General features: G+C 43.3%; 1 protein-coding gene across 2 annotated transcripts in view; it reads left to right on the top strand.

The window, feature by feature from the left end:
• LOC143896978 (ras-related protein Rab-37) overlaps positions 1-16,039 on the top strand; it is a 175,039-nt gene that overhangs the window by 14,170 nt on the left and 144,830 nt on the right. Inside the window, exons 1-2 of one of the 2 annotated variants that reach the window (XM_077405213.1) lie at positions 14,234-14,391; positions 14,638-14,683. The gene's annotated coding sequence lies outside the window, so the exon portion shown is untranslated. Of the gene's footprint in view, positions 1-14,233; positions 14,392-14,637; positions 14,684-16,039 lie in introns of those variants that run through there. The other variant, XM_077405215.1, reaches the window with a different exon arrangement.

The following is a 16,039-nucleotide window of genomic DNA, read 5'->3' as shown; positions in this document are numbered from 1 at the left end:
GAATTTGGCTCTCATTAGAAACCAGTAGCTCGCTCCGACCTTCACATATGTGGTAGCCCGATATAAAAGAACCTTTATTGAGCGGTGGCTTCATCGCGGTTTTGCGATAACGCAAAGAGATGATAAGGGAATACATCAGAATAATACTTTACCTACTATAATACTTCATTATATGCTTAAACATCGCAATTTTACAAATAATATTTGCGATTACAATTGGTCACCCTGGTCAAAAGGTATTTTCCGCGGACATAATACAGGTTCCATAGACCGTTCAAAAAATTCGTATCTTTCTCTCTGAAATGAATTTAATCATACAAATTTCCACTCTATCTCGTTTTTCGCCAAGTATCCTTGTTGTCGGTAGAATTCTGAAAGGGTTGAGTATCGATGCGAGTATCGCGTACGTAAAGGTAAAAGCGCGAGAAAGTTTAGGCATAACAACAACGCGCGGACGCGTCGTGCAAGAGCGGCGCAAGAGGAGGCGGGCAAGCCAGCTTTACGATGTTCCACGGGTCTCTAAGCGTCAGTGCGGGTAACGTTGGCGCTTTCATACACAAGCAAGCGCGCGTACGTACACAGAGACACGTGCGCGCACGCACACACACACATCCGCTCTCGGTGTATTATCTGTCTGCAGCTACGCCAAGAGAGCGCGAGACCTTCGGCTCTTTTGCCAGCCCTCTCGGCTCTCTCTCGTATTACGTTCGCTCCTCTGTTTCACTTTGCTCGTATTGGCCGTCTCTTTCTCTCTCTTTCTCTCTTCCTCGCCGCTTCGCCAGTTTCCTTCTCCAGTCCGCGTCTCCTTCCCCTTCCCGTCCGTCTCGTTTCTTCTCGTTCCTCTGCGTTTCGCCGTAAGAGCCGCTCTCCTTCTTTCTCTCTCGCTTATATTGCGCGCGGAGGCTTTGGAATAATCTTGCAGATGAACTTCGCAATATGCCCCTTCCGTACAGAGTAATTTTCACGGAAAAATTGCGCGAAATGTTACTCTCAAAATGCCCGAATAATCAGTTCCATTTGTTACGGTATCGTTGTCATTCGAGGAATTGTCGACAGAGAAAATCTCCGCTTTTTTTTACACTGTAATAATGTGCAGTAATTAGTTTATTGCGTAATGAAGTCATCGATTACTTGGCTGCCGCACCAGACACGTGAACTATTTGTGTATATTCTTATTATACGTAGCTCTATTTATGTCATCAAACTGCTCTCAGCCTATTAATAAACTGCATCTATCTCTTTTCATCTCTCTCTCTCTCTCTCTCTCTCTCTCTCTCTCTCTCTCTCTCTCTCTTTCTCCCACATTCTCCTCTGTGATCAACTTTGATGCCGGTTTTACTTGAACGAAATTACTCGAACAGAAATATGAAATATTATTCATACCCCTTTATTCCCTTTTACTTTCCAAATTGCATGTGTACTTCGTAAATGTTACCCTATACACTTATCTATCCTCCATATCTACCATTTTTACGTCGAACTCTTTCGTAAATGAACGCGTTTGCCGTCTCTTTCACTCCGGTACTTTTTCTCCGACCGGCACTTCATCAGCCACACGATAAAGAAACTCTTGTTTCCATCTCGCTCGTCCGCCCGACCGTCTCCCTCGCTTTCACCGCGTACGACGCGATGCGATGAGCTCCGTTTGTTGCAGGATTCACGGGCCGAGCGCCGACGTGCAGAGAGAGAGAGAGAGAGAGAGAGAGACGGCGCGGCGGTGGTGAGCGCCGAGAGGCTCGTAGTACGAATATCTAAACGTGAAGCGACCCGACCGTGGGGACTCACGACTAATATTCGTGTGTGTATAAATTGTGTGACCGCCGCTCATTAGATATGCGGAGTCTGCGAGCGACCGCGCGAAGAAAGTTAGCCGAGCCGCTAAACGCGCCGAGATCCGAACTTTGTACTTTTATTTTTAGCAGCGCTTCTTAGCGCGCCACAGAGAATCGCGTTTGCGTGCGAAATACCTTAATCGGCCCACTGATCTCGTCGACAGTGAGCTCAAAGATCTTTTATGTCCCATTTTAGCCGGACCTGGGGATTTCATAATCTTTCTCTCGATCTGCATGGCTTTATTATGCAGAGTATTTTTGATCGTCTTTTCTGGCTTGGGGCTAAGTTTTTAAATAATTGGATAAATAACAAGGGACTATATATATATATATACCGACCATGAAATTAACAAGTGACAAGTAAAAAAGGGGCTTTGAGGGTTCAACGCGGTTGACTGTGCGTAAGTTAACACGTTATACATTGATCTTAAATAACTAATAAGATACATAATTAAGTATAAATCGGACGTTTTGGCCCCGCTTTGAGTCTTGAATCTTCAGTGATGCGGTGACAGTTGAATCAAAGTGATTTCACGTTTTCCGACGAGAAATAAGTGAGTAACTTCAAAATTTGGTGATCCAAAAACAGTGTAATTTTCCGTGAGGAAATCCAAGTAAACTTGGCTAATAATCATAGTTTATTATAAGATTGAAATTAAAATGATAGTGAGTAAGTGACTTCGCTTCTCTTTTTGCTCAAGTTAGAGAGTCAAGACTGTCATTTTGATTTCGATCATAATAAACTATGATCATTAGTCAAATTTTACTTGATTTTTCTCGTGAAAATTACGCTATTTTTAGACCACCAAATTTTGAAGTTACTCACTTATTTTTCTCGCCGGAAAACGTGAGATTATTTTGATTTAATCGCTGGAAAATTATTCAAAACGGAACCGAAACGTCTGATTTATAATTATGTATTCTATTATTAAAGATCGATTAACTTACGAATCATCAACCGCACATTGAACTTTCAAAGCCCCTTTTTACTTGTCACTTGGTAATTCTTCTTAATTCAGAAAGATCGAGGAACATTTTGGGAACATCTTATAAAGGCCCTAATTTTTACAGATTTATTATTAAACAGAATATTTTCAAGCAACTTTCTTGATTCGGAGTTAAAAATTATTTTTTTAATTGAAAAAGATCGAAATGGTTCACATTGGAATAAAGATGGTCTAATTTTTATTATGCGCAGTATTTTCAAACTTTTCTGTTCTGGAATTAAAGATCATTTTTTTCAACTCCGAAATATTTCAAAGAAAATTTGCGTTGGGATGAGATTTGCGCTCATTGCGTGAAAGAACTTTTTGTTTGGAACGCTTATTGTCAGTGCCTTATAGGAATTATAGTATTTCTTGTGATGAAATCTACAAATAATCTGCGAATGCATTTTCTTTTCACGGGAACTTTACGACCATATTATGCACTTTCCGATACGTCGCGCAAGTTTCAAATTCCGCGTCTTTCACGTCTTTTTAGAGTCGCGTGTTATTTCACGCGAGATAAACGTATAAGACCTATCGAAAGTAGCAAGAATTACGTCGTCAAATTTCATATCCCCAACTGTTTTACTGTATATTCTAACAATAAGTAGACATGAATGCCTATAATAGGAATAATGTTTCACGATTGCATTCTGTTTCGAAATTCTTTTAATCAGAATACTGAAGCGTATAAATAGTTTGTGTGCCTAAATAAAATATTTCTCGGTACTATAATGAACGAATCTGGTAAATCGCATATGTAAATCGATTGATTTAATATAGTTGTTTGTTGCTAATCGATGTCTCTCTTCGACGGACGACGACATTGATCCTTATACTTTGACACATATATAATAATGATGGCTATATCGGAATTGCATATGGATGCGAGGACTCTATTTTTCATTCGCATTCGTATTCATTCATTCACAGATAGCGTCAATTAAATAAGATCCTTAGCTGCGAATGCCATTGCCTTCAAGAAAATGCGGATGTGACTTGCATATACGACTGTCGCGTGACTGCGTTAAGTTACTATATATTTGTAACGCGTTCTCATTAGATAATTCCTACGTTGTACCATTCTCAAGGCTGAATAACGAGAGTCGGATGGGAATAAGAGATGTTCAAATCAAGAGGAGAATCTATCAACTTTATGAAGAAACTACTCGTATTAGGATGGCAAGAGGTCTCTCGAGCGGGAGTTTCAGACACAATCGCTTATCGTGGAAAATTGAAGTTGCGATAGAGGATTGTTTTTGGAGTACCTGCTTCTTGACACGTCTTTACGGGCTCGATCATGCTTGCATGTTCAAGAACATTACATTGATTTGTATCATAAGATATAATAATAAGGATTACCAATTAGCGATTTAACCTTTCTTTGTAATGCACAATATACGAAATGCTTCCAATAAACGCATTTATTTTTCGTATCTGCTAAATCGTGATTCCTAAAAGACGCCGCAACACATTATTAAATGCATTGAAATTCCATTACATTAGTATAGTATATATTATAGTTTAATATAAAAGCAAAATTGTGTACTCAGTAAGTAGGATTGTAACGGAAATAATTCGATATTTAGCGAAATGTATCAATCGAAAAGCAATCCGTTCGAAGAATAAAGACAAATGCGGCGAAGTCGTTCGGCAAACGAGGTCACCTGCGATTCTCGGGGAGATGAGAGAGATTAACGATGGGACCTTGGGAGAAGATCGGAGAGAAAACCCACCAAGCCGATCCCACTAATCCCACGGGAACGATTCGTCATGATCGTCAGTCGGTCGTCTGGTTGGTTGAGCCGGCATGGAAAGCCATTGTTACGCTCCTATGAGTGGCACCCGGCAGTCGTCTCTCCCTCTCTCTTTCTCTTTCTCGCTCCTACCTTCTCTCTCTTTCTCTCTTTCGGCCGCGACTCCCCCATCGCGAAGCAACGAGCGAGACGGAGAGAACGGGCGAAGGAGAAGACAGACGGAGAGAGGGGACGATAAGAGAAGAGACATGCAGGGACGCTTATAATTACCTTATAGCTTTCATGTACCTTAGCTTTTATAAATATATATGTAACGCGAGAATCAGGGAGGCTCTCGCAGCAGCCTGTCATTCTTTTTCTAGCTTCCGGCGTTCACTCGCTTATCTTCTCGACGCTCCTTCTTTCTTCTCTCCCTCCCTCCCTCATCTCTCACTCTCCTCCGCGCTCGCAGCCTCGCGCGCGGCCGCGGCGGCGGTTTCCCTTTTTTCTTTTTCTTTCCGTCTGTATTTTTCTTACGCTCAGCCCTCTTCTCATGGTTGGAGCCAGCGATGCGTCCGCGTATGAGCGCGCGCGTGACGAACGCGAACACGAACGGACGAACGGACGGACGGACACAGGCGCATGCATACCGGAAAGCCGAAACGAAGTGCACGCGAGTGAACGAGAGAGTTAAGTGACCCGACTCGCTCACGTGACCCCCTCGTGCAACGAGCCGCCGCGCTCTTTCCACCCTGATTTCTGTCATTTCCCCTCGGCGCGCTCCACGCGCGATTTTATCCCGCGTCCCTGCCCCTGCCCCTACTCCTGCCCCACGCACCCGCATTTGCTTTTTTCATCAACGTAAAATATAAAATCCAGCTCGTCGCGTCTGACCGTACATTTTTCGTACGGTTTCGCTTTAACATTTGATTCGAGCGTGAAGCAGAAAATTATGTAATGCGCGCGTGTTACTTTACTCGGGCACTCTTTTTTTTTTCAATTTTAACGTGCAACGCTCCGTTATATAATCACGGAAAACGGTGAGTAATCCGGCGAGTATCGAATCCGCGTCGTTTTAATTACCGCTCGCGCGAGTGACGCCCGGTCTTCGATATCATCGTAAAGCTATAATATAGGTTTCCAAGGCCATTTCGCCGTTAAGACACGGGCTTCCTCCGGCACCGGCACCGGCATACAAGCCGAGCATCGTATCGCTTAATGGAACGATGAGACAGACGGGCTGTCTGCGGTTTCGCCGACAGACAGGCACAGTCCGACTGACTTGGTTCACGAGCTGTACACCGGGGACCACCGGAAGCGGCCCATCACCGCCCCACATTCCCGACTTCCGCTCTCGCGCTCTTGTCCGCTCGAATCCCGGGACTTCTTTTCACGCATCTCCTTACCGCCTTTGTGTCCAACACGTCACTTAAGTAACGTCAGTTTTACGACGTTACATAACTGATGCGACTGAAAACGGCTGGAATATTTATACTCAATTATCTTCTTCGATTTAATTTTATGACATTTCGAGCGAGCTTTTACTTTAAACTTTGAAAAAACGAGGAAAAAATCGACGATCATCGGTTCTCGTTCCTCATTATATACGACGCATCAGAAACATTTAAAAGTATTTTCGGAGCAGAAAAATTTCAAGCCAATGCCTTCTTAGCAAAAATTTCCCACGAGATAAAGTTAGTAAATATTTTATTCCAATGGTTTTACGCGATTAAACTTTACGAATGTAAATGGATAATGGAATTTTGCTTTTCGTTTAAGTGCGCGCACAAATTTCGTTCTTAAATGCTGAAGAATTTAATGTCGCGGATTATAAGAAAGGGACAACAAGCACCAAATATGTGAAAATAATTTTCGGTCGGTCTGGGATACCGTGTATAGGGAAGAAAGAAACGAATACAGAACGGACGTGCATATGTAAGAGCAGGGGCCGCGCGAGGCGAGTCCCGAAAAAATGGCGACCCACGCGCGACGGCGACACCCACGTTCGTGCCGCTCGAAAATCTGTGTCTCAACAATGTTACGCATCATGTCGCGCCCGCGAGAGCGAGCGTGTCTCTTGGATCATCTCCAGGTGCGGTCGCACCGCGCTTCCCCGGTTCGCCGGCCGTGGTTATATGCGGGCAAAAAGCAGTCTCTAATTTGGGAACGCTGCGTTTTTGCGTGCGCAATGCGCCGTCGGGAATAATATAAAGTATATATTTTCGCGCAAAAGATTAATACGATCGGCGTGCATATCGGGCTTACAATTAGGATACTTTTCGCACTTGGCGCAACCATCCTCTGATTTTCGTCTATATCGCGCCGAGAACGCGAGAATTTTGATATAATGGTGTGAAAACGTGTTAAAACCTTCAGTTCGAGATTTGAGCAAGGATATACATATATTAGGATCTTATAATTATTCGGTGTCGTTAAGCTTGTATCAAACTATACACATTGGGATTGAGGTTGGATTGAAATTTAATCAATCAAACTCAAGTTTAGTGAACTTCGCTCAAATTTGTCAAATCTCAATCTCAATCCGTAGTCTGATAGGGGCTTAAGATGGTATACGTTTCCCGAAAAGTTTGACATGAAGTGAATAACATATATGTTGGTCGAATATAATTTTACATCCTTGGACCAATATTGCGCATCATTTTTAATCATTCATCTATTTTATAAATCCTTATACAATAAGGACTGAATAAACTTAGAATATTTTCGATGACAGAGTAAATGGCGACAATGGCAATATCTCATATATGAAATCTTAAAAACGATCAATTTGCACGAGTCTATTTCTCGGATATTAAAAAAATCATGAACTTTTCTGCTAACGCCTCTCTCGTCAGATCTCTTAACTCCAGGCTCGAAAGGAGCAGCAATGATTCGGTGCGCGCGCGGCATCGCGAGATTCGCGAGTAATGCGGCTTTCGGGCCGGCCGGGCGGCCGTTTTCGCAAATCACGCGTATTACGGGATCGTTCGGGGCCGCGTGCATGATCTATTAAACTTCCCGGCGGTCCGCCTTCCAATCATACGCGAAGTGGCCGTCCTAATGGCGCATTATTCGCAGGTTCGGCCGTTCGTATCGATCGCGATCTTCCCGTCCGGGGCCGCCGGGCGTAAAGATGGCGACGTCGTGGTGGGCGAGATTAACGAGGTGGCCCGGGGTGAAACACCCGTAGGCGAGAGGCCGTGCCGGCACAATAGCGTTACCGCTAAGGGAAAGCCTCGCACCTCGCACGCCGGGCAGGTGTACCTGCCTGCCTGCCTGCCTGCCTGCCTGACTGCCTGTGCCTGCTTGTCTGCTTGGCTTGGCCTGGGTCGGCTAACCGGTCGATACCTCGCTCCGATTATAGAGGAGCGGCCGACACTGAATTCTGCATGAGGCTTTTGTTCCGCTCTCTTTCGCCACGGCCAATCGGATTTTCTATTTTCGCGCCCTGCCACTGGGGAGAGACAATTATTTATCCTCACCTCATCCCCGCTCGCTCGTTTCCTCTCACTCTCTCTCTCTTTCTCTCCCTTCCCCCTTTGCCTCCCTCTCTCTCTCTCTCTCTCTCTCTCACGACGACGGTTTAATCACAGCTACGCGAAAGTTAATTGCGCGCGTATAACGCTCTTGGCGCGTGCTGTAAAGGAACGTCGTTTTTACGACACATCGGTCGGCAAAACGCGCGTGCTGCGACAGCGCGCGGAAACGATAAAACGTATAAGACTTTATATTTTTTTTGCAAAATTTTTTTCTCTCTTTCTCAACGCTTGTCTCTTTTTCTCTTTAGAGAAAAAAGGGACTTTTTCTGGGATAAGCATGCAATAATTTTTATATTTTTATTTTACACAATGTGCCTGTAATAACGGAACGTACGTATAAACATTTAACGTTTTATTCAAGCGATGCGAGGTCAATATACCGTAGCGCTCTCGACATTATATCTCATCTTTACGAATTAAATATTTATCGGATAGATAATATGTAATGTAATCGAAGAAATATATAATCTTAATAGCGATATTAATAGAAATTTTAATTTACTGTCGCTATGTTAAGTAAACCAGATAGCACTTTATCAGATACAGCGTGACGATGTTCAGTCCTGCGATAGACTGCACTAGATGCAAATGGCAATTGAGAAAATCATACACGCAATAACGTTTCTTTTTATTGTCATTGCAAGTGAGCCGCGGGTGCGTTTATTAGGCACCGTAACGTTAATATAGCTTGTTAAACGTGAATCACGTCCATATATGTCTCCAATCGAGATACGTACACCGCGGTTTATCCTTTCGCGACGGTCGTATCTTTATTGGCTTACGTTTAATTAACGTGTGAAATATCACTGCCACCCGTATCCGGTTGCCTGTGTCCACTGTACAAATTTCATTCGATGTTGAACTTTTATTCTTGTCTCTTGTTCCCAAAATTGGGAATCTGACGCACGATCGTTTTCACATTTTTAAAAAATTAAGCTGGTTTTAGTGCGGCAATAAAAATTTGAATTTTTCCACTTTCGCGAAACGTCTGCGTTTTATATATTTGTTTTTTTTTTCCTGATGATTAAGTGTCACGTACCATTACGTGCGCAAACGAAATAGTGGTCATTTGATCGTTCCAGTTTTCAAGAATCAAGTTAAATCGCATCGATTTAATCATTTTTTTGCGCGACAGAGAGCGACATATCTCGACGGGATCATCGATCAACGCGATACGCGGCAGTGGATTCTAACGTGCAAACACTTTCGAATGCCGGCAATCAGTGACGTAATCAGATAGCATCGTGAATATTCATGAGAGCATGCGTTCTGATGCGCCCGCACATATGCTTATTAGCATAACTCGTCCGCTTTTATCCATTAGCCATTAGTTGGGGACTAAATAAGCGTGCTACTGTACTTAACTCGGTGTCTAATTAATACGGCTAAAGACATAAAGAATGGTCCCCGATCGAGCGCCGACTTTGGTCCAGGACGCGGTAAAATATGAGAACAACTTGAAAAATAAACCTGCAGAAATACATATAGAATATTTACAATTAGACTAAAGAATTTTGAAACGAAGGGAAAAAGCTACTTTATTTTGACGTACACTGCAAGAGAAAATTTATATTGTATCTTATTTTTGATTTTATAACGTGATATACCTACATGAGAGAGCAGGAGCTTCAAACGTGCTTTTTTTTCTAAATATAAACGTACTACGTGTATTATTAAGCACTGTATTTATAGTCGTTATTTGATTATCGTTTTAAAAGCATATATCGTATGAAATATTCCGATGAAAAATTAGATTTTCCAACCTGATGCCTCCGGGGCCTCCTCATCTTTGCTTCTTGTTTCTTCAGGGCACTCGCACACGACACTCACTCGCGAACACGTTTATTAATTACGCACGCGTAATTGATGACTAGAGTACGACGACTGCGCGACACTTCGTACGACACTCGACGTTAATCGCATGAAAATGCGTATTTTATGCTATCGTAATGATGTACGAAAATCGATCATGCGACACCTCGCAGCGAATCGAATGACGAAAGATTATAACAAATTACCGAATGCCGGATTTATACGAGATAAGAATAAGTAAAACAGGACCGATATAAATCGTACAATTAATTAGAGAAGATGCCATTTTTGACTGGATCTTGGTAGTCTAATAATTCTACTTTAAGAATACTACTTTATTAAGTTGGAAAAAATATACAAAATTTATATAGAAATAATATTATTATAATATTATATTACCAAGATTCACAGCCCGACTGAAAATGGCATTTTCTTAAATTAATTAAATGAGATAGGTATATATAACAGATATTCAAATACACGTTTAATTATAATTGTACTCATTATTTAAACTTTATAAACGCACTGTAACCATTATTCAAATTGGGATTGATCCTTGTGACTTTCCATTTATGTCGGGAAAAATTCGGAATAAGCGTTGGCACTTTGATATCTTATGGGAAGCCGAATTAATGTCTAATTGCGAGATGTATTGTTCGGAAATATACCATATTGTTAATAAACACAGTCGATATTCCGTATATTTATTAATCTCTCCGTACATTTATCAATCCCGATCTTGTATTACATTCAATTGAAAGTATTAAAGTTTGAAATTAATAGAAAACTTTAATAAATGATTAAAGGAGCTTTTGTAGAGTTATTATTATTATAATACTATCAATATGAAACGGCTTACAATGCAAGCAGTAATCTATAACTCTCACCCGCTATATATATATATATATATATATAACTTCGATTTCTATTTCAAAAACGAGTCGCGCGAGATATCTGTTTGGACAGAAAACCTCAATACGCATTAACTAACGCGGTAGATAATTATAATTAATCGCGCGGGTTGATAATCGCTAACGGTTCGTAAAAAAAGAAGAACGATCGCGTTTCGCGATCTCTCAATATATACCTGTTCGCGAAGGATAATACGGCACGCGGAACGATACGCATCGCTGCCCGTCTGCTCGAAGCTCGCCAGACGAATGATACCCACGGCGACCTTGTTGTGTACACACGAGAGTACGTTATACACCGCAAATCACAGCCGACACCCGACACACACGGTGCGCCGAGCGCCGTACTGTTGCGAGTACACAATAAGGCCGCGGGCCGCCTCTCGTCATTCGCGCGACGAGCTTCGGGCGGACGACGCGTGCCGCGTGCCGCTCCGCGTATTATTTCTTCGAAACGCGATCGCGACAAGTTCCGGAGCAAGCGGTTATTTTTTATACCGGGTGCTTTCCACTTACGTCCATTTCTGTCAATGCAGAGATTAACTTTGGTCGGTTTAACTTGGTTTTGAGAAAATTAGAAACAGATAAGAAGCAATAAGTTATAAACCGGGATTAAAGTTAATCTATACGAAATCTCGAAATGGACATTAGTAAGACAAGTCGACACACAAATGTCGTTCTGTTTTTCTTACTCATTGAATGCCAATAAAGATAGAACAACATTTGTGTCGACTTGTGTCATTAAATGGAAAGCACCCATTATAATAGAGTTAGCGATTATACGAGCTCGCGTAATTATTTTCCATTTGGACTGGTCGTTCGATCGTAAACTTATCGAGGCGTGCGAGACGAAATAAATTTGAAAAACGCAGGGAACGGAATATTCTCAACGTTATTACTCAATATTAATCATAACTGATTAACAATAATTGATGTATCAGTCAAATTGACTTCGCGACTGATATTATCGCAACATATATCTCGCGCTTTATATTTTGCGGATTTGTTAACGTCACTTCGAATAACGAACTTCGCTCGATTGAGAAAATTTTGGGGCTATTGAAAATATTATATTAATCAATTAACACTTAAATTATTAATTAGTTAGATCTTCTAGTCTGACGAGATAAATAATAGAATCGGGGAAAGTAATATATGTAACGGGCGATTGTAACGTTTATAATAATAATCAACGCGGACGAATAATCGCGGGAGGTTTCTGGGTTGCAAGCTAACCGGCGATTTTTTGTGTCAAGTAACGTGGACCCCGTAGACATTAGTCGTTCCGACTGCGTAACGGATGTACTTACATCGCGCTCGCGGAATTGGCTCTGTTTTTTCGCTTCCATCTCGCTGAAAGCAACTCCGAATCGCGACAAGTAAGCGCGGGGAGTGCTGGGGAAATTCGCAGAAATAATCGGTTGCGTAAAACAAACTTTATCGGACATTACGTCGCGCTAATCGGTGTTATTACGATTAATCCGCGCGCTTCTCGGATTTACGAAGGTTATTCCGCGCGTCGTGCGCAAATATAAATTCCCTCGATTGCAGTCTCTCGGTAATAATGACGCATTACTGTGCCCGCGGTGGACCTCGTACTCGTTTCTCGTCAAAAAACAGGTCGCGTCGCGAAATGAGTAAGCGTCGCGGAAAATAGCGCGAGTAGTAAAAAAAAAAAAAGAAAAAAAATGGAGTATCGCGCGATTACAGTGGCTTGATGAACGCGGGCGAGTAACCGGGCGTCTTTTGGGTTGCAGGCTGGATCGCGAGTTCGTGCGCCGAGTGGTGTTGACCCCGTGCGTGCTTACGTATACAGTTACAGTTTACAGTAGTCGAGTAGTCCTTCCGATCGCGTCAAGCGATATACGCCACACCCACACCCCGCGCGGCCGCGGATCTTTCCCTTTTTGTCCTCGCTGAAAGTATAAAAGTAAGTCGGAGCGCGATACTCCGCGGCGTAATGAAATAATCGGCCGCGCAGAGTAAAGCGATCGAGCGGATCTAGTCTTTTCGGCACACGTCACACGTCGCGCTAATCGTTGCGTTTTTCGACTTCGCGAAGGTTTGCGGCCCCCCTCTCCCGCATCGCGCCGCGCCGCGCCGCGTCGCGCCCCGCAAGCCCTGCTCGCGAATCAGTCGCCTCGATGGATACCCGATACCTGACGCGTCATATTGCGCCCGCCGGTGGACCTCGTTTCTCAACAATCTCAACGAGAACGGATCGCGACGATAAACGTCGTGGAAAGTATCGCGAATGACCGGCATGGATCATTAGCCGTAATGTATTAACGAAGGCGAGTAATCGAGCGTCTTTTGGGTTGCAGGCTAGATCGCGAGTTCGTGCGTTAAGCGGTGTCGACCCCGTGTATAGGGCCGTGACGCCTGACGCCCGTGACAGTAGTTCGTAGTTCTTTTTCGATCGCGTCAAGTGATACACACCGCGGAATGCCGCGGATCTCTCCCTTCCTCCTCGCTGAAAGTAAGTCAGCGCGCGATATTTCGTAATGAAATAATCGGTCGCGCAAAGTGAGGCGTGTCGAATCGTCGGCACACGTCGCGCTAATCGTTGTGCTGTACGATTAACCGCGTTTTTCGGGATCGCGAAGGTTATGGAGCACCCGCGGCGCGCCGCGTTACCTTACGAAATTCCGTTCGCGAATCAGTCGGCTCGATTGTCCCGATAACGCGACACTGCATCTCATTTCTCGACAAGAACGGATCGCGAAATGAGTATAAGCGTCAAAGCGTCGCGGAAATTTGAGTGTTGTGAATGGCGAGCATAGGGGATATAGCTATAGTAATGTGTTAACGAAGGCAAGTATAATCGGGCGTCTTTTGGGTTGCAAGCTAGATCGCGAGTTCGTGCGCTAAGTGGTGTCGCCCCCGTGTCCCGTATGTATATATACGGTAGTTCTTTCGATCGTCAAGTGGTACACCCCGCACGTCCCGCGGCCGCGGATCTTTCCCTTTCTCCTCACTGAAAGTAAGTCAGTGCGCGAATGTTACTCCGTGATGAGATAAATCGGTCGCGCAAAGTAAAGCGAGTCAAATTTTCGGCACGGCACGCGTCGCGCTAATCGTTGTTGCTGCGAAGGTTACGGAGCACCCGCGGCGCGCCGCGCAAAAAAATGAGTAAACGTCGTGGAAAGCATTGTCGCGTCTTTCGGTTGCAATAAGCTAGGTTGCGAATATACGTGCGTCAACGGCGTCGAGCATCAATCCTGCGTACAGTAATCGTTCCGATCGCGTAAACAATACATTGTACACGGCGCGCGCTCATGGAGTCGGATTGTTTTTTGCTCCATTCTCGCCCCTCGCGTTTGGCGCATAAAATCATGGACGCATTTTTAATTACATCTCATTCGTCAGAGGCGAAACGTGTGCTCGTAAACACGGAGGAGTGCCGAACATTTGAAACATCGCGCGATGATTGTGCCGCGTTAATTAATTCGCGATTGTTATCGGTCGATTCGCGTGAGCGTGAGCGCGCGTACATGTGGCGGAACGATCAAAATAGTGAGCGAAGTGAAATAATGCTGCGGCCAGGATGAATGCGACGGGCGGCGCGATGGCTGGTAAGTATCGAATATCAAAACATTAATTGTGCGTTTGCGTAATTAATTTTTTATATTATTGCTCGATCTCGATACCTCCGTTGCACGATATCGCGAAATAATTCGTAATTCAAAAACTCCATGTCTCTGTCAAATAAAAGCAACGTGAAAACGATAAAAAGCTAGGTGTAGTAAGCCTCGCGCGCGAGAATGTCGAGAGATACGCGATGCGATAAATTTTGATCGTATAAAAAAATTGTTTTGCAGAGGCAGTTCGAGAGACGATAGCGACGCGGCGGCGATACAACGATCGGTGAGTGAACGTATGTTTATAATTTTTTTGCTTGGCGATGATTTGGTTGTGAGATTGCACTTTGCCTTATTTTATTGCATATGCGAACAGATCGTCAATTTTAATCGACAAATAAGATTTATTCTCGCCTCTTATTTGGCGATTTGAGCAAAAGAGACTTCGTTTCTGAAACTCCGACATTTGATTGCGAGTGAAACAATTAAATCTGCACTTTTTTGAAAAATAATATTTATATATTCATATTTTGTTTATTTTTGATGTGCGATTTTGCTTGCGCTTTCCGCGAGATTTCGTCCCTGAGATCTTTCCACTTCCGGTATTCGAATTTCGACATTTCTCTTGTCAGAGATGTTTTTCGTGATCTCGACATGTCGAATTAATTTTGTGAAAGCTTTAACAATTAATACGTAACGTGGATCATTTATAATCACGCCTTGCCGATGATGGGCCGATCGGGCCCGCGATATCTCTTCTCGCACTTTGAAAGATATGTGAAATAACAGACGATTAACGAGGGGGGCAGAACGCGTTGGGCGGGATATCATTAACTTGCACCGCGAGCGCATAATTATGTAATCACGGAGCTGGTTCGCACGGGGCATGATTAATAAGAAAACCGTGTTTATCACGATACTGCCTCGATTTTGCCTCGTCTGTACGTCGCCGGAGAATACTCAAAAGCAGAATCGCGACTTTAAGTAGATCGGAATGCGCGATGCGACTCGCCTCGGAATATCCGATCTTGTTTTACACTTCGATTCCTACGGCGATCAGGTATTTTTCAGCTGATCAGTGACGCGCGAACGTCGTGTGTATAGTGTATACATCCCGTAGATACGTGCGTGTCTACAGGATGTGCTGTTATAGAAACATAATCGTGCCTAGAAGACGTGGGAGCAAAATTTCTTAGATTCAATGAAATATCGCAAAGCACTCTATTAAAATCATATTGAATTTATAGATCTGTTTATTTAAAAAATACATTTGTTATTTATACATCCTTGTGATACGCGCAAATAAAAATACGGCACATATACACGATGTTGAAGATAATCGGCGAAGTAGAGAAAATGATAACGATAATCTTCATAAAGATATCTCCGTGTTTCCGTATTTGCAAAATGCAATATACCTATTGTCGGTCTTTGTCGAGAATCTTGTTTTCGAAATGAATATGTATAACGAAACGTTTTCGACGGTGCCTCGACAAATCGGTTCGAGTTCGGCTTTTTCGTCCGCGTCGCTCGTAGAGGGAGAGAAGTAATAGAGCCGGAGAATGCGAGGCGTGGCTTTGAGCACGACCCCATAGCGTTTCACCGTATCCCTTTAATTCGGCGTATAACGCGACTCGATAAC

This window comes from Temnothorax americanus, unplaced genomic scaffold, assembly GCF_048541705.1.
Source record: "Temnothorax americanus isolate GAGA-0224 unplaced genomic scaffold, ASM4854170v1 Scaffold2, whole genome shotgun sequence".
NCBI classification, from domain to species: Eukaryota; Metazoa; Arthropoda; class Insecta; order Hymenoptera; family Formicidae; genus Temnothorax; species Temnothorax americanus.
This window is presented reverse-complemented; position numbering and strand designations above follow the sequence as displayed.